The following is a 25,211-nucleotide window of genomic DNA, read 5'->3' on the forward strand; positions in this document are numbered from 1 at the left end:
GGAAATCACAGGTGTGCAGGGTGACCGATGCTGACCATCATGACTGGTGGAGACAGGACATGGGAGCACCTGACCATAGCTGAGACCCAACACTCCTCTCACCTGCAATGCTGGCAGCCTCAAGCAGGAGACAGAGACCAGCCAGTGGTGACCTGCACCTAAATCTCCAGACCACAGGTCTCCTGAGTCAGCAGGTCTCCTGGTGGACATTTAGACTGGACATGCCTGAAAATGAAGGGATGTTTTTTAGCTTGACTCTGTCTCTTCATTCTGCAGCCTTCCTTCTGCACAAAGAAGATAACAATTCCTGCAATGCTCAGGCAGACGCTGATGACAAAATCATCCACCAGCACCTCAAACACTGCTGTGTGGAGTTCCAGAGAAGGCCATACAAAAATAGCATATCTTTTGATCTTCAAACTCAGTTAAATGCAGCCTGCAGATGCAGTGAAATCTTCAAATTGTTCTGTGGGCACAAAAATAGTTTCTTGTCACTATGACACAAAAGGGTGAGGAAGAAATTTCAGTTTTCAGACTACCAAAACAGCCAGAAAATTCCTTTGGCTTTGAGTGGCAGGTTTTTGAGGGGCTGTCCACTCCGCATTACCTAAGAGTGCTTATATTTGGGATCTTTTCCCCCTCAAGAGGTGTCTGTGACCTGTGGAAAGCAGCAGGGCTCAGGAGCATGCTTGACCTGCAGGCCCAGTTTCATGGTTTTACAGTTTTAGCACCATCACATCAGCAGTGCAGAGAGGTGCCAGTGGCACAGCACTGTCATCGCTCTTCCACCACAAAACATCAGAGCAGATGGGCCCAACACAGTCGGTGGTGGTGAACCCCTCTGGGTCTCAGCTTTGGCCCTAACCCACTCCCAAGGCAGGGGATGGTCTCTCTTCCTAGCAATGGGAAGAGTTGGAGACCCCGTGAGTATCCCCCGTCACCACTTCCAGGCCACACTTTCCATTAGTTAATTATGACAACAGAGCTGCTGTGCCAGGTCTATATAGGGTCCATACATCCACAGGGACATGGCATCCTGTAATCTATGCAGCACAGGAGGTCCCACAAACACTGGAGAAGAAGCTGGGTCTCAGCCCTTCTTCACACAAGCTGCTCAGAAGGGAATGGCACTTTTTCTCCCAACATGCATAATACTTTCCCATGTCTAAAATAACGGGGTTACAGCAAACTCAGGTTACTTATTTCATAGCTCTGAGGATTCCCTCCCCCCCTTTTTAATTTTGTCTTCATTTAAACATGCCCTAACAGAATGTCCAGGGGGAAATATCAGGTTGCATTAAAAGGGAGGGAAGGCTCTGCACCATTTCTCCTTTTCTCCAGGCCCTAGTCGATAGTTGTCATTACAAAAATAGGAAAAAAACATCCTACAGAGATCGCCTCCCCCTAGCATTTATAGCTACATGACAGAGCTTAAAAACATAAACCACTAGACTCCACGTGGGCAGGACTTGACTAACAGTCCATCTGCAGAGCAAAGAACTAAAGATAGGGCCCTGACAGCTTCCTCGGGCTAGCTCAGTTTTCCAGAGCCGGTGGGATGGTTTTGAAGAGAGGGGAAAAAAGTGTGTGCGGGGCGGGGGGAAGTTCTGAGAGCCTGTGGAAATGATCATCTCTTTCTGCAGAGAGGGCTCTTGCGCTGTGCCCCTCAGGTGCGTCCAGCGGGGCTGGGGAGCCGAGGCCTTTGGGGGGTTCAGGGAGGGGCCGAGAGGGGCGATGCTGGAGCCGCTTCGCAGCCCCAGCGCCGTCCGACCGCCCTCGGGCGCCCGGGGGCCGGCGGCTCGGGGGAAACCACGGGGGCTGCGCGCCCGTCGGGGACCTCGCCGGGACCGGGGCCGCCTGCGCTCCCTCAGAAGCCGCTGAGGGGGACGAGGAGGCGGGAGGCGAGCGCGGAGCTTAACTTTATGCCAAAGACGAAGGGAGATGAAAGGGAAAGTGCGAGAGTGGAGAGAGGAAAAAGAAAAAGGGAAAGGGAAGGGAAAGAAGGAGAGGGAAGGGGAAAGGGGAAGGGAAAGGGAAAGGGGGGAAAGGGGGAAAGGGGAAAAGGGGAAGGAAAAGGGAAAAGGGGAAGGAAAAGGGAAAAGGGGAAGGAAAAGGGAAAAGGGAAAGGAGAAAGAGAAAAGGGGAAAAGGGGAAAAGGGGAAAAGGGGAAAAGGGGAAGGAAAAATCTAAAATATAAAATAAAAAAAAATAAAACTAACTTAATCATAATAAGTAATAACAACACTGATGCAGCCAGGCGTGGGCTGGGGCACTCGCAGCCCCATGCGTGGAAACGCTCTCCGGGGCAGGGAAGGAGACTGTGTCGGGTCCCCCGTGCCGTGCCGTGCCCGGGGAGGTTCCCGTGGCGCCTCCCGCGTGGGGCGGAGCGGAGCGGGGCGGGCGGACAAAGCCGGGCTGTCAGCGGGGCGGGCGGGAGAAAGGAAAAGCGGCGGTGGCGGCGGCGGAGCAGGTGAGGCGAGCAGCGGGGGTTGTGCCACGCTGGCACAGGGAGCGGCGGGGTGGCTCCGGTGCCCGGCACCCCAGGGAGATGCCGGGCCGTGCCACGCGTGGGCGGCCCTGCGGGGCGTGGGCGGCTTTGTGAGCCGCGGGTGACGGGATCGCCCCGCGGGGGACGGGTCGGGGGCTGCAGCCCCCGACCCGTCCCCCGCGGGGCGATCCCGTCACCCGTGGGCAGCTCGGGGAATTGCAGCCGGTGGGTATCGGGTCACTTTTTGTAAAAAAGGAAGCGAAATTTTAGCTCTGTGGCAGGCGGTGCAAAAAAACCAAAAACGACAACAAAAAAACAAACCACCTTTGCCTCATGAGTCTGCTATCCTGCGGAGATTAAGCCAGAAAAATCTCAGGAGTATTACAATAAGCAGCATCACTAGACAGTAATTAGTATTTAGAGGGCTTAAGGGCTGAGAAGCGTGTTTATGTGTTTGTTTTGTCGACGGGAATAGTTGAGAAACAGAAGAGTTGTTGGCTGGCTCCGCAATGCCTTGCGTCAAAAGCAGGAAGGCGCTTACTACCGCATGAATTTAAAATCCTGCAATGTATAACGAGTTTGCACGTCGCCACTGAGTTGTGAGTGTCCAAAGCAGCTTCTGGTAACGGTGGCTTGAAAGGAGTTTTCCTTCGGTGTGCTGTGTGCTAGGGAAGCTCCATTATGAATAAATCCCATTCCGGGAGATGTGCCTAAAAGCCTGATGATTCAGCATGCTGCGTTCACTGACGGAGTGTGGCAGATCCTGCGAGGAAAGACACAGGACTACGGGCAGATATTAACGCTACCTGAAGCTGCGAGCTTCCAATGCAGTAGTAGCACATGTGAGCTTGCAGAAAAAAAAAATACCACCGTTGTTTTTTTTTTATTTTAAACTACTTCTAATAATTCAAACAAACAACTCTCTGGTGCTTTCTATGTTGAGTGAGTTATAGTCCTTTTTGTACTTTACTTGCTTTCCAAAGGGATATTTGCTTTTTATCTGTGGCCCCAAACTGTGTAGCAAATGAACTGAGGCTAATAGTAGAAGCTCATAAATTAACATAGCAAGAAATCTAAAGCAGTAAAGAAAGTGAAAACTTTTTACAAGAAACAATGTAGCAATTTTGCTATGTTTTTAGAGAAGATAAACACTGAGACAGAGATGACATCTTAGAAGTGGAATGTCAGAACAGTATTTCAAACAAAGCATCATATAGCTTAAAGGTTATTTTATAAGATGCACTTGCTGTTTTAAAATATGTCTTTTGAAGCCAAATGAACTGTGTAAAAACTTCTACAGGAAAACTATCATGGGGTAAACCTTTTAGTCAAGGTTCCAATTGCTTCAACAAAGAGCTAAGTATTTAGAAGTACCATCTCAAGGGCATGTTGAGATATTTATAATTCAACATCTGTATGAGCAACCATACACACAAGTCACAGGCTGAATGCTCTCCAAATCCTTGGTGTACACCCGCTCACTCCATTTCTGCTGCCTGAGATACAGGGACTCCTGTTTTAATCCTTGTTTACGTCTTTACTCGCACAACTGGATGTGCGGGATGGGCCTTCACACAAGCAGTCAGAAGATACAGACAGCACAGAATGGCTTTGTCTCCCACAGGGGTTGCCTGCAACTGTTGCTGAGATTCAATGGCTGCTTGTTAGCGAAGTCCTTGCAGCGGCAATCATCCCCAAAGTGAAGGACAGGAGGGTTATGACCCCTTAACTTACCTATTGCCATATCCTGTGGGTGCAGAGTTTGAGTGACAGGAAGGTCTCTATCCTCCTAAAACACTTAATATTTATGGTACTTCTCTTGCAACAGTGAAGTTTCATCCTGTCACTAGCAGAGAAAGCTGACTGAGATGCTGTATAATCTATTTAAATACAACCAAGGGCTTCAGAAATGACTAGCAGATAATAAATGTGATTTTTCCTGAGGGCAAGTGTTGTTTCCTTCAATCTGCCTCAAGTCCAGCCTACAGAATGCATGAGCTGCTTGAGCTTCATAAGGAGAAAAGGATTGGCTTAGTGAGAGAGTAAAGGAGCCAGGGACAGCAGCATACAGGGCAGTTAACATCTTATGGACCTGGTGTCTGTGAAATACCTATGCCTTTTAGGCAAGTTTCAGAGACAGGAAAGTATGGATATTTTTCTATGACCTCACTTTGTGGAGTGTGCCATGGCAGGTTGGTATAACTTGGTCAATTACCCTATTAGACTGTGTTAGAATGCCTGGTGCTGGGTATGGTTTGGTCATTTGAGGTGTCTTCTTCTTATTTAACACTTTTGGTAGTTGGCCACTTACCAGGTACCTGTTCTTCAAGGTCAAGTCTTCCTGTAGCGTGTCTCTTCCCTTGAGAAGGAACAGAGACTCTGGTGCCCTGTCTTTTGTTCCTCAGGCAGGACAAGCTGCCTGTCTACAATGGGAGTGGGGACAGCTTGCTCGGAAGGACATGGAGACCTTCTAAATTGCATTGGAAATAACCTAGGCGTTGATAATGCTGACTGGTAGTCTGGGACTGCTATAATTATTTCAGCCCTATGATTTTATTTGTAGTGTCCTGGTTTAGTTTTAGTTGTCTGATATTCTAAATCTAAGGCCCCTCTGACAATAAAACTCAAATCAGGTTTCTTTCAGCTTTTACAGGTCCAAGTGTTCTCCACTATTTATCAGAGTTTCTTCTGGCTAATTAGCATTTTTCTGTGTTATTTTTTGACCATTCATCCAAATGCCAGTGAAATATTTGGAGGAGTTAGAAAACAAACGACTCCCCCTCCACCCACCTACACCCCCTCGCTCCCAAATGGATAATCACAAGAATTCATCCTCGGTTAATCTTTGAAAGAGATCTGAGGGCATTGAAAATTACTAAAGCATTTGGTAAAGCATGTCATTCAAATTTATCTTTAAATAACTTTTATCCTGGCCCTTCTTCTCTTAAGATTTGCAACACTGAAACCTTAATGCAGTCAAGTTTTTTAAGAAATAGCTTAGTTCCAGAAGGGGGAGAAACACTAGACTAACACAATTAGGTGACTGGAATGCATTTTCCCCTCGGGCACCTCTGAAGAATGATACTATATCATGCTAAAAACTGTGAGCTGTTGTCTCAGCCAGAGTTGGGCTGGGCCGGTGTTTGCATGGGATGTGGAGGGAGAACGGCTGCTGATGCAGAAAGTCCTGGTGGGGAGCACATGGACAGCATTTCTCTGGGTTGTTGGGGGCCCAAAGACCAACTGTTGTGTCATGGCACGTGTGCTCTTGTTGGGTGAGGCTTAAATGAGATCCTGAGCCCTTCAGCACCTTTAGATATATTATTTATTGATTTTTTATGCATGCGTATATGTGTGTGTGTATGTATATAAAAGTGTTTTGGCTTAGCTCCTTTGAGGATAGTTACAGCTGCCAATGTGAAGTCCTTGCAGCATCAGCAGGGCTTGATTTCTCACTGGAGAAAAAGTGAGGTGACTTGGGGAAATGCATGTACAGCATTTGCATGCTTTTTGTCATGGGGTGGCTGTGGACCCTCCTTGCTGATGGTGTCTACAGTGCTTATCTCTCGGAGCAATTAAATTAAAGACTGAACTCTGACAGGGCAATGGGTGCTCTAAGGGTGTTCTAATCTATGGGGTTTAGTCTGTCTGCAAGAAAGGTGGGGAAAGAAAGCCTCAAACCAGGTATTTTTTTCAAGGGGCTTGAAAAGACAATTCATGGGCTGTGAGGAATAAGCAGTGACCAATCTCCTGCATTTGAGAAAGTCAGGTAAAGGAAAAGGGGACTGGCAGCAGGGCTCAGAGAGAAGAGAGGAGAATGCAAAATATGAACCGCCGGGAAAGGACTCTGAAAACAAGAATGCCCTAGGAAAGCTGTCAGGGCAAGTATTTATCATATTGTTATCTAAAGATGCAGTTGGATCTCAAAACCATTTCATGTCATATTTGTCCCTGATGGGCTGAACCACAGCATGCAGTCGCAGGACAGGAAGGATTTAGGCACAGGCCTGTTCTGGAAGCACTGCCCAGCATCAGCAGCAGGGCTGCTGTGAGCTATTTTTATTATCGCTGTGTCCAAAACATATTTTTTAAAGGCTGAAAGAAAGCAACTCTGCTGTCTAATAGAGTCTCTATAGCAAAAGCAGGGCTTCAGGTAGGGAAAGTATGCTCAAGTCTGATCAGCAGCTGCTACCATAAGGAGGTGACAATGCTCTACAGTGGTCTGGTAAAGATGCCTGATGGTGGTAAAGAGGAGGAGAAGTGCTAGAGAAGATGAAAACATTGCAAAGTTTGCGGTGAGAGGCTTGATGAACCTGGGAGAACACCTCCTCAGTCTCAGAAGTTCCTGCATCTTGTGTTGAAGAGCTTTGCATTCATCCAGCTTCATTCCACTGAACCTCAATTGACCCCATATTCCAAATTTGTCCTATCTAAAGTTTAGAAACAGTTCAAATGCTTTACAGGAGCCTAACTTTTAACCAAGTCTCTTCTGAGAATGGCTCACCATGTTACTTTTCCACCTTCCCAGAAGAAGCCAATGGTATTTCTTCAGCAAGGCAATTTCAGATATTGAATATATCATTTACTTTTTTTTTTTTTTTCCTGAAGGGATAAAACTAGGAGGGTCCTAACACTGGATAATCTACCACACACATAAATTACAAGCTTTCAGGTTCATCTAATCACCAATGCCAAATCACTTAAAATTAACAAGTTGCCATAAAATACAAGATCCGCATAGATTTGACAGGTGAGAAGGGGAGAAGGTTGTAGCATGCAGGCCTATCAGCAGTAAGCTTTAGATACCTAAGTTGTTTCCATCTAGTAAATCTTGACAAAATTGTTAAAGTCAACAGGTGAAAATCTGTGTCTGATTTCACTGCATGGTTTGGTTGTGCAACATCTAATATTAAATGGCTGAATATCTTCTCAGGCTACTCCTTCCAGAGGAATTTTATTAAAATAGGCTTTCATCTGGTAACCATTTTATATCTCAATTAATACTGGGTTTAATATGCAGTAGTATCAATGTCTTTTGACCGTTTGGATCACACTGCAAGCAAAGCACGTCAGGTTTTATCAAAGGAAAACAATATGTTTTGTTTGGTTTTACAATATTCAGACCAAGCAGAAATGTTGTGAGTAAATTAATTCTTGAAGCCTCGTTGCAATGTGGCACTTGACACTAACCTTGGATCTCATGACTCCTGTCTGCTGGGAATGTGGCATCCCTTGGCAAGTTTATGATTCTGAATCCAAGAATATTTGCAAGCCAGAGGCAAAGACCCAGTCTCAGAGGCAAAATTGAAGCAATAAATGAATAATACTCTCGATCACAATCATTCCTGAGTTCTTCGTGTCTAAGAAGATAGTCTTCGTGCCAGAAGATAGTCTTGCAGGAGTAACTGCACATACAAATATTTTTTTGCAATGTTTATGTCTTGTGGCCAAATAAACACATCTCCAAACACCTGCAAAAAATGTGTTTTGCTTTGCAAAATTGGAATTAGCTCACTGGCAGATGGCATGAACACATCGTTAGTATTAATAGACCTATACACACAAAAGGAGAACAGGTGACTTCTGTTTGTAATTAAGCTAATCACAGAGGCAGCAAAGAGCTCCTGTCTTATCAGGATTGCTGCCTAAACTCCAGTACTAGACTCCACCAACAGAGCAAATACTTGCCTTGGCATTTGATGCTCACAGAGCATCATGTGCTTTGGGGTTTCCCTGGAGTGGTTAGTGGCCAAGGTAGGACATCCCACTCTTGCAGTTCTGTTCCACTTCAACAGGTTAGTCTGCAGGTCTGCTGTAAAGGTAAATGGTTTAGTTATTACCAAACAATCAAATATTTAAACACCCTGACATAAAGTATGCAAGATTACAGGCTAAGTCTTAAAGCTGTTCATTTTTTTTCAGTTAACTTTTACGTCTTTTACTTGCAGCTCAAGTTCTCAGCCATTACTAATTGCAGTGACCTTTTATAGTCAGTTCTATTCTACTTCTTTCAACTCCATTAACCCTTTAACCCTCTCATGAACTTTGGTGTCAAACATAACAATGAGAAATATTTGCCAAAAAAAAGCAGGAAATTTAGTGATACGAGAGACTAAACATTGGCAATTTGTTGTAAACATCTTTACACCTAGTTAACAAGCCACAGGAAATTTGCTAGGAATATACATTTCTGTAGGGGAAGTGAGGGTTGCAAGGTGCAGCTGAAAACAGTCTGGGGAATGTCAGAGGAAAACTGAATTTGCTGAAGTTTTGACCAGCAGCCTCAGGCTGGCTGCATCTTGGAAGATTTTTGAAGTGCAGATTAAATAATTCCAGATGATGACAAAAAATTCTGTTAAGAAAACAAGAGGTCTGGGCTTTCAGCCACTTTGGGGTTGTTTTTTTGTGCCTGGAAAGAACCCTGCACTCATTTGCTGCTGCTGCTTTGGCAGCTCCTCTGGAGTGCCCCTTTCTTTCTCACACAGTCCCTTTTATGAGATTTTTCACATTCCTTATCTGTGTTGTGTCTCTTCCCCTTTGCTGCATACTGATTTCACCACAAAACTGGCTGTGATTCTGTCAGTTTGCTTTTTTTCCTGCCTTTGCCCAGGGTACTAGATAGCCTCTGCTTTTTATAGGACCATAGAACCGTTTGGGTTGAAGAGAACCTAGTTCCAGCCCCCCCACTACGGGTAAGGAAAGGGAAACCCATTCCTGGGTGGGGTCAAACCACCACCTTCTGAGTTAACAGACGAACACACTGACCGATGGCGCCACAGATACCCCTGAAGCTCTGATGGGTACCTTGCTGACGTGGATTCCTGCTTTTGACTGACCACGATGTTTTAACACTGACTCTTTAAACTCCTCTTTCAGAGGCAGAGTCTTGGTTGCTGTTTGACAACTAACTGGTGTTTTCCAGCCTGATCATGGGTTCAGGAGGAAAGGCAAGGGTACAGCAAAGAAGTTCAGGTCAGCCTCACCCCAGGCAAGCAGAGAAGCTAGAAAATGCTGTGCCTTACCAAGAGGAGTGAGAAGCAGTCGCTGTGTTCAGGGTTGAATACGTTGCTTTATCAAACCAAGAGCTTTTGATCCAGGTGTCCGTGAAGAGAGAGGAGACTGTGGAATAAACCGAGACTAAAACTCAGCCTAAGTTTTCCCCTGAACCCAAAGTGCCAGCAGCCAGGTTAATTCTGTACTTTAAACACTGATGCCTTGCTAAGTATGAGCAGATTTAGAGAAGCTCCCGCAACTGTCCTTGCTCAGGAAAACAAATATGTTTTTAAGGCTTGCCTTTGCGTGGTAGCAGCTGGCAAAAGCAAGATGAAACCACTAGAGATGGGTGTGACTGAAGTGCCTCCTCAGTAAGGACTGACCTGCTGGCCCCTTGCTTGCAGCTGTGTGCTCACCTCTCTTAGTTTCAGCTGCTAAAAGGTGATCTGGTCAACCAAGCTTTAGCAATTTCCTCTGGTTATAATGGCAAAAAGTGTGATTGCTCCTATGGCTGCATAATGCTGTGTTTGCTATTAGCAGGCAATGCAGGTGTGCAGGTGTGCCCTTATAGCTGTAAGAGGTCTTTGTGATATTCAGCAAATAAGACTTTTTTTTTTTTCTCATGTGTAGCATTTATTAGGAGCGAATCCCAGGCACTGAGCATTTTTTCTATTGATTTTATTTGCTAGCTGCTACAGGTGAGACCATACTCTGTTTCGCCGTTTCACGTTTTAGTACTGGAGTATGGTTACTACCAGCTGAAACTTCAGATCCTTTAAAAGTTATAGTGTCATTTCTGGTATCCTCTGAGTCCTGTATTTCTAAACAGAGCACGATTTCAAGCCCCAGCCTAGGAAGCGCAACAGTACAGAGCTGGCTGCACTGAGCACAACACCCTAGTTCTCATACCCTGATTCCTGGCTTTGCCCATCTCCTCTGACATTCCTCCTTCTCCTTCTCCCACACCCCTGGATTCTCCCACTATGCCTGGGGAACATCAATTCACAATAAGAGACAACTCAGCTGAGGCTGCCAGAGCTGACCTGTTTTGTCAGTCATTACTGAAGCAAATATAGACGAAGCCTGCCCACGGTGCCCACCTCTGCTAGAGGACCTCTCAGTCATAAGAAGGAACATGAGCTTGTCTGTATTTCTCCCAACTCTGCATTTAAATAGAACTGTGTTTTTTACTCTCATATGCTAGGTTTATATTTTCTGAACTTGCCAAGATGTTGTCTTTTTCCTAGAATCATCAGACTTTCTTTAAAAGGTGAAATGGTTGCATTGCCCTTGGAGAATGCTGCAGAGTTTTGCAGTCACGTATGATACAGCATGAGATTATAGACTTTCAGCCACAAAAAGGGACATCCCTTTGATATGGATTTCAAAGTAAAAGATGCTTTATCTTGTCTGCAGAGGTACAGAAGCCATGAAAATTGAATACTGTTGTTTATTAAGAAAAATTTCTTGTTGCAATGAAAGTGGGTTTTTTTCCTCTATCTGGCACTCTGGGAGGTGGGGGAAGAGGAGCACCGGCAGTATTAAGATTGTATTTTAATTTCATAGTAAAAGTTCCACATGGATACACATATTTTAAAGGTAGCATTTTCCGACAGAAATGGCACACTTCTGTGAGAAGGGGTGAATGTTCTTCTTGTAATAGTTTTTAAAGTTAAGATTTGGCCCAAACCACTAATTCTCAAGAAAATACCTCATCTTTTCATATCAAGATGGAACAATCACTTCAACTAAATACAGGAAATGTTGGGCATAATAGGCATTACTTGCACAGATCTTGTTAACAAGAACATAATTTCCTAATCGCTCCCTTGAAAGCAAACCCAGATGATAGAAGCATAGTTGAGCTCCTGCCAAACCCCTCAAGAACTCTGATTTCACACCCAAGCTCCTGCAGGAGTGCCAGGATAACCTCAGCTATTAAGTGAAAAGAAACACCAAGTGCTAAATTTATAGTTCTTCATACAGGTATTTTTAAATACAAAAAACTATCAGCTGAGATAGTACAAAAACTTGAGTAAGAAACAAGTGCAGATGTCTAGATGTGTTCGTACTACACACCAAGGCAACAGATATCTCTGCAGGCAATATTGCATCATCCTGGTCCACCTGCCCATCTTCTTGAATTAGGCCTCGAGAATAAAGTTACCTTTTTTTTTTTTTTTAAGATGTAGTTAGAGGACAAAAGAACAGATTCTAGTTTTTAGTGGTGATGATCCCTTCATAGTGAGGGCATGTGTGTGATTTAATGAGGCATGCAAAGGGCTTTGATCTTGCATCATCTTCCATGATGTAAGTGATGAAAACGGAGGCCTTCACTGGTGGTGGAGGCTCTTGATATGTTGCAGCGATGTAAGTAACAATTGCTGCAAGTCCATAGATGTGTTTTCAATATAATGCATCCCTAATACAAATACTAAAAGCTCTTAGACTTCCCTCAAGTTGTTACAGTAATGCTTTTAAAAAGCAAACCACCAAGCAAGCTCACCCACTGAATGTTTGTAGCCCGTGTTGCAGGAACTGCAAATATTAAAGACAACTTTAATTTTATTTATCTACATTTTTCCCACTATCAACTAGGTATCTACTTTTTTTTTTTTTTTTTTTTTGAAGCAAAGCACATGACAAGTTAACAAAATTATTATCTTGCTCCAGAGAAGTTTTTATAGGCTCTCTGAGTTTCTGGGTGGAATGAAGGGTGGAGCTAGTCATCTAGCCACACCTATGGTGAGGCTTATAAAAGGAAGTTTTCTAGAGGAAGCTCTTTTCTATTAGTCTATGGCAACTGCCAATTTTATTTAACAGAGTTTTATCTTAGAAAAAAGAAATTGTACTATGTCAAGGCCTCATAAAGCTTCCCAGAGTGGGGATGTTCCTCTAAATTCATGTTTAAAACAGCAGGGTAAGGTAAGTCATGAAGTCTGCTTTACTACTTTAGTTCATTTTTACATGTAACTTTTCTGTGTTACAGAGCTCAGTATTATTGTAATTTCAAAGGTCTGTATTTTCTTTACTACGTATAACTGGGGTTTTGTTCTCTACAGTTTTGTATTCCTGTAGCACTAACTCAAATGGAGAAAAAACACCTTTTAAAAAAATCCCCAAATTTGTTAGAGCTTGGAGAGGTTGCTATTTGTCATAGGGTGGTCAGGCTTTCAAGACTGATGACTTTGAGGGCTAGTTTGCACACCTGTTCGCAACACTAAGTTTAATGTTGTTGTCATAATTGTGCTGCTCTTTGTAAGTCACACCAATACTAATTTCTCAAGCATACAAGTAAAAGATATGCTATGCTTTATTGCTCAATTGCTGTGGCTTACTCATGACTTTTTGATACACCCAGAAATCCTGCCATAATTTTTGGTTTATACTGTATCATAGCTTCCTTATGTATACATATAAATAATTGCTTATAATTTATTCTGTTCAGCAGAGCTCTCATGAGTTACTGTGGATATTCTTCAATGAGATTAAGTGCTGTAAAGTTTTGTTTGCTGTTGAACACAGGTGTTCACGTTGGTTCAATAATTCTGTAGGCAGGTCTGTATCAGTTTACAAGACGACTGAGTGAATCTTCATAATCATCAATGGAAGCCAAATGTATTGTATCAAGAAATGATCACACCAATGTAGGGTGTGTAGCATGGATGTGTCAAGAATGCTGATCAGCATAAAAATACCTATCCTATTACACTGGTTACCTAGCTCTGGGCTTGTTGCTGGTGTGATGGTAAAGCAAAATTGTAAGGAATTTGAAAGAGAGGAATAAACCTTAAAAATACTTTTTAGGAACTCCTCTCAGGCCACTGGGAAAATGTAAGAAAGACTGGACTTCTTTGAAAACTCAAGAAGCAACCAGAGAAAAATATCTTAAAAGTTGACTTTTTCCTCCAATTACTTTATTTGTACCTAACTAAACTGGAGAAAAATCATACATTTTCTCTTGTGAGCCTTCAATTTAGAAGGAGTGGAAGTCACTGTTATTTTTTTTTTATTTGTTGCTCCTAAAACATGGGAAGTATTTGAGAGTCACTACTCTACTAACCTTTCTCCAGAGTATACTAGTATAACTATCACACGCTATGAAACTGACCAAAGTAAAGGTTTTCACAAAACTGGTGGTGTTGATGGGTTCTCTTTTCAAGTTGTAAGCAAAACTGTGAATTAATGTAGCTGGCAAAAGCTGAGTGATGGCCTTTTGGGCAAAATGGTATGACATAGGTTGGAGAGGCTGTCAGAGCATTTTGACTTCATGTGATTAGTAGACATGAGAAAATAAATGTATCTTGAATTTGAATAGACACATTTTCCACCTTGATAAGGCCGTGGTTTTTCTTTGGAGCTTCTGCTGTCAATATTAAACTTGTAGGATGCTTAATTTGAGCAGTGTGGTCATTTCTACTTGTTACCATGTGTTTTTACTGATATCTAACTAATCGTGGCTGTGCTGGATTGTGGTGAGAGGAGGCTTGTTTGTCAGCATAGCTGTCTCCTGTGAGGGAGTCCCCTTGGCTTTATCAGCTGCCATTCTTCCGAGAGCTTGACATGCTGCAGTTAAATTGTTCATAGCTATTTTTAAATGTGTGGCATTTAAGTGTCTGATGTAGACCAAACTGTTAAAAAATATTTGCTGTTATCTGTTGTTGTACTAGTGCAGTAAATGAGAGAGATGAAGGAAGAGAAAAATACTATCAATACTGGCAGAGAATCTTAGATGTCTCTGCTCTTGGACACATTTGGATTGGTTTTCTGAATGAGGAGAAAGTTTGAGCTTTTTCAAGTGGGTAATGTAGGGTTACCTTTTGACATCACTGCATAGCTTAACATGTTTTTGTAAATTGGGTCACTTCCTCTAAGCAGAGATTAAAGTGACTGTTGTCATTTTGTGACTTGAAAAGCAATATTCATGTAATAAAATACTCATCCGGGTAATTCTGACACTAACCTGCTACTCAACACAAATGAGTCAAGGGACACTGAATGTCCTACAGCCAATGACTTATTATATTTGATAAATTTAGATAAATCTTCAAAAGGCTACTTTTGAGTAGCCAAACAACTAGCTTAAGGGTGTCGTCTTTCTCTTCTGGATTGGATTTTTGCAGCCACACAGGTACTAAATGCAGAAAGTCCACAAAGATGACTTCTTGGTGGTGAGCTGAGTAATTCAGAGGCAGATGAGCAATGACAATCTCTTAGTAACATGTTTCTTTGAGGTAGCATATGAAGACTGACGCTGACAGCTGGATTACTCTGATGTGCTATTCTACTAGTCCCTTCACATTTAAATACTTTTGCTATGAGAAGATTCATGCACAAAACTTCAGCAAATTTGGGTGGATGCTAAAATTAAGTTTTGCTTTGGATTCTCCCTCCTTAATTCATGCATAGCAACACAAGTGCATTCATAGCTGAGCTGAGGGAGGAACATGGAGGCATCTTGCAGGTTTGGCTGGAGTGCATGCAGAGGTGGAGTGGTGGTCAAGTGGAAGGGGATGGTGTGGGTGGCCTGAGGGGGTCCAAAGGAAGGAGAGGTGTTCCCAGGATGATGAAGAAAGTGGAGTGGAAGAAGAGAGGGCCCATCACAAGGATGGCTTCTGAGTCTTGGCCTATCCTTTAAACCTCACTGGGTTTAAAGCACTGCAGTCTTCAGTGTGTCTTGTTTTCTATCGTGTCTTCTGCTACCACTAAGAAAGTGAGTTTCCTGACTCCTGGATGAGGACAGAAATGCATTTTTCTCTACATTTCTGGGTCTGCCCAAGTCAGTTTTACCTGTATCACTGAGAAGACCTGGGGTGATGTTTGCTTAGCTGGATGTTTTACTGCTTTATGAATCAGCACACTGCTATGAATCCTCCTGTTCAGCTGTCGTTTATTTAGATTGTGGGATCCTTGAATCAGAGTGGTTTTACAGATCCTAAAATCCCTTCAATTTCTTTAACATGACTGGATTTCCTGAAGTGCAGCTCCTTTCTTGCAAGCCAGAAGGGGAGTCGCAGGTGATGTGGTATATAATGAAAGCTCTCCTTAGATAACTGAGATCTAAATAACAAACTGAGGAAAAAAAATATAACTGCCAGTCAGATGTCACTTGGCCTGAGACAGCAGTTTTGAGGTGTGTTCGCAATAAATTTGAAGGCCACGTCTGCTAAAGGATGCGGGTAGCATCCTGTGTATAACTTTAGGATGATGTATCATCTCTGCTTGCAGCAATGATCCTTCACTGGGATGCAGGGACTACAGACAACATGTGATCATGTTAGAAAACCAGACAGAGAAATCCTACGATGGGCTTGTCAAATGACAGGGAACTTATTATGTAGCTGTGGAACAGACCAACAAGAAACATTTGTCTGACCGATGGCAGTGATATCTCCTGTCTTGGTCTGAAAGGAACGCATAGCTACTGGTACAGTTTCTGTCCATTAAAACAATGTGGCACAGAGGAGTTGTTGCTGCTTTGTTACAGCATCCACTGTGTGCTACTGCAATAAATTCAAAGTGCTGTCTCATGCTCGTTGGTCGTGAAGATCTTATTTTGGGTTGTATTAAACTCAGTGATACACAATAAGACATAAATAAAATGTGTGTGTTTTGCAGTAGTCTAAATGCATCCACTGAAATCCACAAAGATTGGTGGTACAGGGTATAGGGCCTCTGAGTTTTTTCCTGTATAAGTCCCACTGTGCAGTATGGTGTTTATCTATGCATTTTTTTCATTATGAACTGTTTACATTTCATAACTCACTTCTAAAATGTGAAATTGCAGGAAAAGCTTTGCTCAGAGCAATGTCTGAGGTAAAACTGAATGGTATTTCTGCCTTTCTCATAGCCCTAAGCATAGAGGTTGGTCCTGGAAGGTGCTGGTGAGATTGCCCAAAAGTAACTGATGGGAGCTGGGTACCAGCCTGCCTGCTTGCAGGGTGCTGCAGCGAGGCCTGGAGCTGGCCTGAGCTGCATGGGGGAACCACCTGCTCTTTTCCGTTATATGAGCATAAGCAAGGTGTTGGAGGCTTTCAGCCCACAAAGCTGATTTTGTTCAAATGTAAAAATACATGTTAGAAGAAAAAGCACTTATTAACAGGAGAGAGTTCTGGTAGGTGAGTTTAAAGCCCTTTAATAATACATACCTTCCATGCTCGATGTCTTCTGTGCAATAGGGTCGTTCCCTCCTATCTTTTCTAGTTCTCTAATTTTTTGGTTTCTGAAGTTGAAGAAATTCTGTGCTGTCCCCAGGAGAGTTTATTTTCACTTCTCACTGTGCTTGTCTTCTGGTTTGGGTCCCTGGCATGAGACCAGTACTTTGTTTGGCCATCTCCCATTGTCCACTTGTGCGTCATGCTGACTGCAGAGGGGTTTCACTCCCAGCTTGTCCCATGATGTGCACCCACAGCTAAGCCCCCAAACAGTCAACTAAACAGTTCTTTGTGTGTGTATAAATTTAAAAACTCTGACCTGGATCCTCTCTCCTGTGGTGCTGGATGCCTTTCCATTGATATCAAGCAGAGACAGGCCCACCTCTTCTGGGACACGAACTGCCAAAATTTGTGGCTTTATTCCAAATTAACAAATCAACTGTAAAAGAAGCAGCAACTTGTGTTTCTGTATTTATTGAGTTCTTAGTGTCAGAAAGCTGTTATGCTGGCTTGCACGTCCTGTTTTCCTGTGTGGAATAGCAGGAGAAAGAGCACAGCACTTCAAACAAGAAAAGGTTGTAAGCATCTGTACTGACTAAGGAAAGCAGGAGTGTTTCTGGGATCCAAAAATAGTGCACTTCCCAGTGTAACACCACGTCGCTTGGTTAAAGTAGAGACAGCTTCTGTTGTATTATTCTTTACACATCTCGTATGTCAAAACATATTATCTCAGTCATTTTCATATTCTGGAAATTAAACTTCAACATCAATTTGTCATAGAAAAGGAGCAGGAAAGCTAAACCCTGACAGTCTTCTCTGGGATACAGCAGTTTCTCAAAACCAACACATTACACCAAGGGAGAACAGAATAATGCTGAAGTAAAATCATGTGCTCATGCTCTCGACTGGCAAAAGGCGTTTAGTTTGATAAGCTGCCAAATGGTGTCATTTGAGAGCGTTGCAAAGACTTCCAGCTGTCTTGTGTATGCTAACTAAATATCTGGGCAAATTAGAATTTGTCCCTGTGAATATTTCACCAGAAGTGACCTTGCCTGATCTGGTTAATTCAAGCTCAAGTGTAGCTCGTTGCAATCTCCTAGTAATATTTTTGACCAAGACTGCATTTCTCTGAGCATCCTACCCAACGCTGAAGTGAAGGACCGTTTGCTGCAGCACAGCAGGGCTCTCCTCTCGGCTGCCTCCCCGCCTGCTGCCGGAGATGCTGCCCAGCTCTGTTGACTCATGTGGAAGGTGTGGTGTGTTTTGACCAGGAATGGAAGGGCGTAAGAGAGTCACAGCAGAGTGCAGCAGAGTCTGAGACAAGCCCTGCAGGGAAATCAATCTTATGGGAAAGCGTAGGTTGATTCTTGCATTTTTGCTATGTGACTTAACAAGCAAGCTGACTACCAAAAAGGGAGAAAAATTGGACTTATACCATGAGTATACACTAACTGTTCATTGGCTTGTGAGAGAGACCTGCTTTCAGCTGATGTTGGATGCTTCAGCTGTGGACACTATCCAGCTGCTCATTTGTTCCACAAGTTTCTACCTTGATTCACCTTGGGCATGTTCAGTTCAGTAGTATCTTGTTACAGGGATGTCCAATAGATGACTAATCTTGCTGAAAAGACAAGGGCTTTGTTAAATGAGTGCACGCTTGGGAAATAAGGATTTCATTTGCAGAAGTTTTATTTAGAACCCCAAAATGTACACTTACTTTTTGCATATGTGTTCTATATCTAGCGTTGTTTGTGAAAGCAGTTGTGCATGAAAATACCTGACAGTTGCCAGCTTGGGAGCCTTGGATGTAAAGAATGTTGAGTTTATGCAGGACAGGAGGTCTGCCAAGCACTCTTTCGGCTCAGCTGAAGGACACTCTGGTCACTCCAAAGAAAAACAGCTACTAGGAGACTAACACTACAGAAAGTGCCACGGTTTGAAGCACGCTTATCCAGCAACATTAACAAGGGCTAGGTTGTCTGGGGAAGATTGCATGTGCCTGAGAGGAAACAGTAAGACTTGTTCTTCAGCATAGGACTTGTTGTACTGGCAGGTTTATGAAGCAGGGAAAGAAAAACAAAGAAACCCCCAAACCAAACAAAACCTCAAACAAAACAAACAAAAAACCCAAATGAAACTAACTAAAACCAAAACCAACCAACCAAAACCAACAAAAAAACACACATGCAAAAGAAAAAATTAAAAAAGAAAAAGAATACACCACCAAAACTGTCAAGAGTTTTGCTTCCCAATCTAAGCTAAAAGGCTTTGTCTTCTAGATGTGAAAAGTTGGTCAGTACGAAAGTTTAGTCAAGTGTAAGGGAAATAATGTACATGTAAATGGCAAATCAATCCCAAGTATCAATTTCTCCAGTTAAGTGGTGAATTCTCTTGCTTAGTTTGGACACCAACAGTGTCTGCGAAAGATGGTGAAAGAAGTAACTACACTTAAATTCTGTATACTACTGAAAGTATTTTAGAGCTCCTCCAAATCAGTACTTTCACATGGTGTGCTGAAGGAAAAACTTTCCAGAGCAGAATGTTGTGGAAACTTGAAGCGATCTGATACTGTAGAATAACTTGGAAACTTCCCAATTAGCTTTTTTCTAATGAGCAAAGTGATGCATGTGCCTTCAAGTTAGTGCACTGGTCCACTGTGTTCTGTGTCTGCAGAACAATGTAATGAAACCATTTCTTACAAACTCTGCACTGCAGCCTCTTGGAGGAAATACTGCAGCTCAGAAATGCAGCCCAGAAACTTCTGATTTAGTAAACTTCAAATACAAACTATCCTTTCAGAACAAAGCATTGTTAACTTGAGAGGTTGAAGTTTGACAGCCAGCCTTTTGAACCCCCTCCCATATGACTTGCTTTAGTTGTGTAGTATCATGGAGTACCTAAATGAGATAAAAAGCTGTCAGTCTTATCTCACAGACTGGAATGTTTTCCTTCAACTTGAAGCTCGCAAGCTGTGATCAGCTGGCAATGTTGCTGTAACTGAAGGAGTAAAAGGTATTCAGGCAGCTTTCAAATACAGTCCTGCTTTGAAGAACCCCTCAATTACATTCTTTTTTTCCCTTAATATAGAGATCCCTTTCTAGTTTCCAGGTCTATAGACACCAAAGGTTCAAAAACTTCAGCTGGCTCTGTGTTCCTTCTGTGTCAAATACACAGGTTTTGCAATTTTAGCTCTATTAATTACTTGTATGGGGTCATTACCACAATGCAAGTGTCCTCAGGCTTCAGTGCATCTTATCTTTCCTGTTTTGCAGGCAAGATGAAAGGTCAGCCCCAGTTGCTGATAGACGTTTTGTAAGTGCAGGCTTCTGATCCTTACTGACAGTATATACAGCTATTATATTTGTCAGTGAAGTTCTGCTTCTCTTAGTGACCAGAAATACTGCCGCGTGGGAAGGTTAAGCAAATAAGCAGTTGTTGTTTTGAAACACTAGTAAATACCAATTAGCATTTCTCTGCCTGTTCCCCCAAGGAATCCTATCAACATATCCAGATCGTGTTACCTGTGCCAAACACAACAAATACTGACGGCTTTCAGTCAAAATACCTGTGGAAGACTGTGAAGTGATGGAGTGCAGTTCCTCTGCCTTGTAGGTGAGGATAGTTGGAGGGCTGGCTCAAAACATGAAATACTAAAGGTGATGTGCCCCTCAGCAGCCTGCAGAAGGCTTAAAGCATGCTCCTTCAAAGAGTTTGACCATCTGGCTGTGATTGTCATTGGGAACACCTGAGCACCTTTCTCCACTGATTAAGTAATGTAAAACATTAACATAGTCCTTTCAGCAGAGATTGGGACCCAGGGATGACTGTCACATTATGTATCTATGGAAAAGTGACTTTTACATGCTGCCTAGGAAAACTGGATGGTTGGGACTGATCAGGTGAAAATGAGAGGAAAACACTCAAACTTTTTTGACTTTTGGTTTATGACTCAGAGCACATGTGGTGACCTGTGCAGCACCAATGAGGTGATGCTACACCCTTCAATGTATCTTCATCTGTCATGTGAGCACCTTATCTATTCAGAGGTTCACAGGATGTTTCCACAAAATGTAGGCTTACAGGCTTCATAGGTTTGTACATCTGTAATTGACTGCAAGTAATCCATTCTGCTCATACAAGAAAGGAGTCTGAGAACTCTTTAACTGCTTCACCAGTGATGTAAAGAACAAAATTTTGGGGTTTAGTTTATATGTTAGATATGATGTATTATAGATATATTTATGCATTTTACATTTAGATTCTTAAGTACTGAAGCAAAAATTAAGGTACAAGATTTTAGTTGTTTTCACCATCACCACAGATACTTTATATCCTCCAGTTAGTCCCATTTTGCTGTTTAGGAACTTGAGACAGAGAAACACATACCAGAACTGTTAAAAGGGCTGAGGTTTCTGAAGTGGCAGCCCACCCAGTACCCTAACTAGGGCTCTCTTTCCTGGGTAAGGCAAGCTGGCAATGAGCAGCTTGCAGTTATGCTATTTTTACATGGAATCATTGGATGATGCAGATTGAAAGAGATCTTCTTGTCCAATGCCTGTTCAAAGCCATCCCAAACAGATCAGGTTGCTCAGGAACTTGTTGAGCTCTGAATGTCTCAAAGACATTCAGACTTCCCAGCCTCACTGGACACAATGTTTAGCCACCCTCATGGTGAAAACACTTTTCCTAACATGTAATCAGGATTTGCCCTGCTGAAACTTGCCTGTTTCCTCTTGCAATGTCAGTGTGTGCTCCATCTTCTCTACACCCTCCCCTTAGGTAGCTGTGGGTTGCAATGAGACATTCCCCTACATCCTAAGCCTTCTCTTCTTCACACTGGATTAAGCCAACTTCCAAACATCATATGCTCCAGCCCCTTAACCACCTTGATATGGTAGACTGGGCTCCAGTGTGTCTGTCACTGGTCTGTGGCTACGCAATACACAGGTACTCCACCTCTGCAAGCCCTGAGTACAGGGGAATAATCACTGCCCTGGATCTGCAAACTCAGGCCAGTGTAGGGTTGTCCTTCTCTACTGCAAGAGCATGCTGCTAAGTTGTTTGGGGGGGGTTTTGTTGCTTTTTTTTTTTTCAACTTGTTCACAAAGACCCCCAATTTATTTTCCTCTGAAGTTGCTCTCCAGTGAGCTGGCACCCAGCAAGGTCATTCCTTCCCAGGGGCAAGAATTTGCATATTTACTTTTCAGGCCTGTCTTTGCCTCTTTCCTGACCTGAAATAGGCACAACTAGTGAATGTTGTTCTGTTTGAAATATTATTTTTACTTGTCAAAGAAAGCTACCGAATTCCGTAATTTAGCAGAGATCACCAGTCAGTAAGTTACATAACTTGCAGGCATGGCTGTGTGTTAGAACAGAGGGTTGGTAGGAACATTTTTCTCCCTCTTAGTGACCACCTAACTGATTTTTTATGAATATTCTCAGATAGATACACTTAATTTTCCTCCCTCACTGTAAAGACATATCTGTAAAGAGATATCTGAAAAACTAATTGCACAATAGAGGGGATTCAGCCTATCCAATATCGCCTTAACTAAGCTACATGCGTTTTTCTCAGGCATATCTAGAAGCGTAGGGGTTACAGTGAAGGGTGACACTGAAGTTACTACTTTAGTTTAAACATCTGTCCTTTAAAACTCTTAAATCAACTCATTCTTTGAAATATTTTTGCTGGTCCTGGAGCTGTTATGTTTTAGATCCCTGGAGCAGTTCCAAAGGTCCTGCAGTTTCTTGCAACCACCTGTATAACTCTTCTGTAGAAGTTATCTTTGGGCACTTCCTACTGTGCTTGTCCAGCAGGCTTGTTTTCAAAGAATGCCAGCCTGTGTAATTAAATACATCATTATGCCATCAGGACTGCCCGTATTAAACTTCAGGTTTTTCTGTCTTAAAAAAACTTCAGAAAATATGTCTCAGGTCAGAACACAGACAAAGGTTTTTGGGTTTTGACCTCTGAATGTAATCCGTACTGCTTTTTCCTTGAACGTCCATTTTAATTATAAGTTGCTGATTAGCCTTTAAACATTCAGCTCCAGACCAGCCTAAGGCTGGGCACAGGAAATGATAAGTGTATTGGAAACTGGTGGTGAGTTGACCTGGACCGAAGCAGTTGCTGCTAGCTGTCTTCCACATGTCTCTTACTCCTTCCATATTGAACAGGGAAAAGCTGATGTGTGTTCTGCCATAGCTCTATGACCCGCTAGTCTCTAGATCATATCTGAGGAGTTCATGTCTGCTTTTAAATCTTAATATTCCAGTCCACACAGTGGAGTTGTTCCCTATACCTGTTTCTGGCCAGTAATATCAAGCAGTGAGATCTGGCCTTCCCAGTTGTGCCAACCCAACCGTTGATGGGGCCATGCTGTGTACTGAAATGCAGAACTGCCTGTTTTTTAAATCTGGGAAGGAAAAAAAAGAAGGTAACTTAGAAATTAGATCCCTTTCTGCATCTACTTCATAGTGGATTGGATTCAGAGTTGTTCCAGCAAAACTGAGGGGCAGCTCAGAGATATAAGTAAGGAGCAAACAGTTAAGGCTGGAATGTCTTCAGGCAATATTATTGCCATATTCTTCACAATGTGAAACATTAGTCAGTGGTGGATTTTCTTGCCTCACTATAAAACATATGCATCACTGCAGCAAAACTTTGTTTAAAAAGAAATGTGTTAAGTGATTTTTCTGTATGAAACAAAGCAGAGACTTGAACAACTAGTTATTCTTAAACCAAGTGCATTCTGTAAGATGGTGTAATGCCTACCAGAAAAAAAAACACCACACGCATCAAAACGCATAATAAATAAATATCTACAGAAGTGTATCAATAGTAAACTGCAGCCAAATGTGAAAACCACAGACAGGTGCTGAACAAACTTGGTGACTGTGTTAGATGTAGAAGGTAACAGATGTAGGCATTGACTATAGAAGTAGAACAGATATTTAGTTTGATATAAATTGAAATGCAAACATCAGTGGCTCTGAACTAAAGTTTAAACAAAAGGATGCCTCAAATAATAGAGGGAAGATTGTTTTCTCAAAAAAAGAGTGAAGAGAGAAACTTTCTGTGGTTGTTGAGATGGAGCTAAGTGTGATGTGGCAGCCTGCTGCAAAATACAGCAAATGATAAACACATTCTCATCTGTTCATCCTATTAGGTCTGCCACGTACTGCTTGATTTACTGGTTTGGCGTTGCTTGTTATGCCAAAAAAATTTGCCAAATCTCTCACACTAACTAAAATCACATGAAGTGAGCTCTGTTACACCCTTTTCAAGTTGGAAGATAATTACTGCATCTCAAAGTGACTGAGCAGGAAGGCAGGGAGGGTATTCATTAATAGGAGGGCAGGTAGGCTGCTGCAAAATGGTACGTGTCACACTGCTGTTGTCTGGAGCTTTGAACCCAGCATTGTCTCCAAGGCACTTGGATCCTGGAAACTTCAGTTAACAAAAGGTTGAGGAGGGACAGGAGAGGACAACAAAAGTGGCAGGAGTTAGTTTACTGCTCTACAGGGAGAAAAATCTAGTGGCTTCTCAAGCAGGGTAGAAGATATCTTGCTGAGAAAGGATGTATGTTCTTTCCTACTAGTTGTTAAGTAGGACTTGTTTGGGTTTACTTTATATGTAAATGACCAAAAAAAAAACCCAAAGCAAACAAACAAACAAAGGATTGGTTGCTTTGTAAATGAGAGGGAGGGATCAGAGTTTAATAAGATGTCTCTAGGACCTTTTTCTTGCCAATAGTTGACTCCAAATCAGAGCACTGGCAGAGAAGCAGAAGCGTGGGGACAAAGCTGTGTTTGAAATGGCAAGAGGAAAAGAGGTGGGAAGCTCTGTCGTGCACTAGGTAGCAGCATCTTGTATCTTCTGGGACTGCCTTGCTTGGGAAGCACCCTGGGACAAACTAGGTTTCCCGTGGTTTTTGGAGCTGGGAGATAGCATTAAACTCAGCTATGTTATACTTAATTTCTTTGCTTTGAGTCTCTGTGCCTTCCATATACTGCTGCAGAGCCCATTCCTGAGCAGGTGTAGGGCACTTACCCAGGAACAGTAAGGCAGCGTAGGGTTGGGCTCTTGGTTACCAGTCAATTGAGAAATCTGCCAAACTGTGAAGTGTACGGGGGGTTTTGTTTTGGTTTTTGTGATTCATGCATAGCTCATAAAAACAGCAGTTCTTTCCTTTGACGCTGGAAGCCTTAAAATAAATCTTTCAGTTCATCTTTTCAACAGGAAAATGTATGTAAATAGTGATATGCACTGTTTTCTGATTTACATTCAAAGTTTGTCCATTTCTGTAATTTGTCAAGCCATTTTCCACTCAGTAAATGCCTGGATAGCCGCCATGAGAGGTTTGCTTGAATTCTTTCAGTTGCTAAAAATAAGTGGGTCTTGAAGTTGTTTTCTGTAACTGCTGAGGATATTTGAGGCAATAATAGGTGACTGTCAGCCTATATTACAAATTGTGTTCATACGACGTCACATTCCCAGTCCTTGGTGAGAGGAGAGGAAAAAAGATCTGTGCAGTATGCAAGAAAGCAGCCAGTGCACTGAGACACAGTAGCAG

General features: G+C 42.7%; 1 protein-coding gene across 1 annotated transcript in view; it reads left to right on the forward strand.

The window, feature by feature from the left end:
- Positions 1–2,452: 2,452 nt before the first annotated feature.
- Positions 2,453–25,211, forward strand: part of MAPRE2 (microtubule associated protein RP/EB family member 2) — a 102,969-nt gene continuing 80,210 nt past the window's right edge. Inside the window, exon 1 of the mRNA XM_065628889.1 lies at positions 2,453–2,470. The gene's annotated coding sequence lies outside the window, so the exon portion shown is untranslated. The remainder of the gene's footprint in view (positions 2,471–25,211) is intronic.

This window comes from Caloenas nicobarica, chromosome 2 (genome assembly GCF_036013445.1).
Source record: "Caloenas nicobarica isolate bCalNic1 chromosome 2, bCalNic1.hap1, whole genome shotgun sequence".
In the NCBI taxonomy this organism is placed as follows: domain Eukaryota; kingdom Metazoa; phylum Chordata; class Aves; order Columbiformes; family Columbidae; genus Caloenas; species Caloenas nicobarica.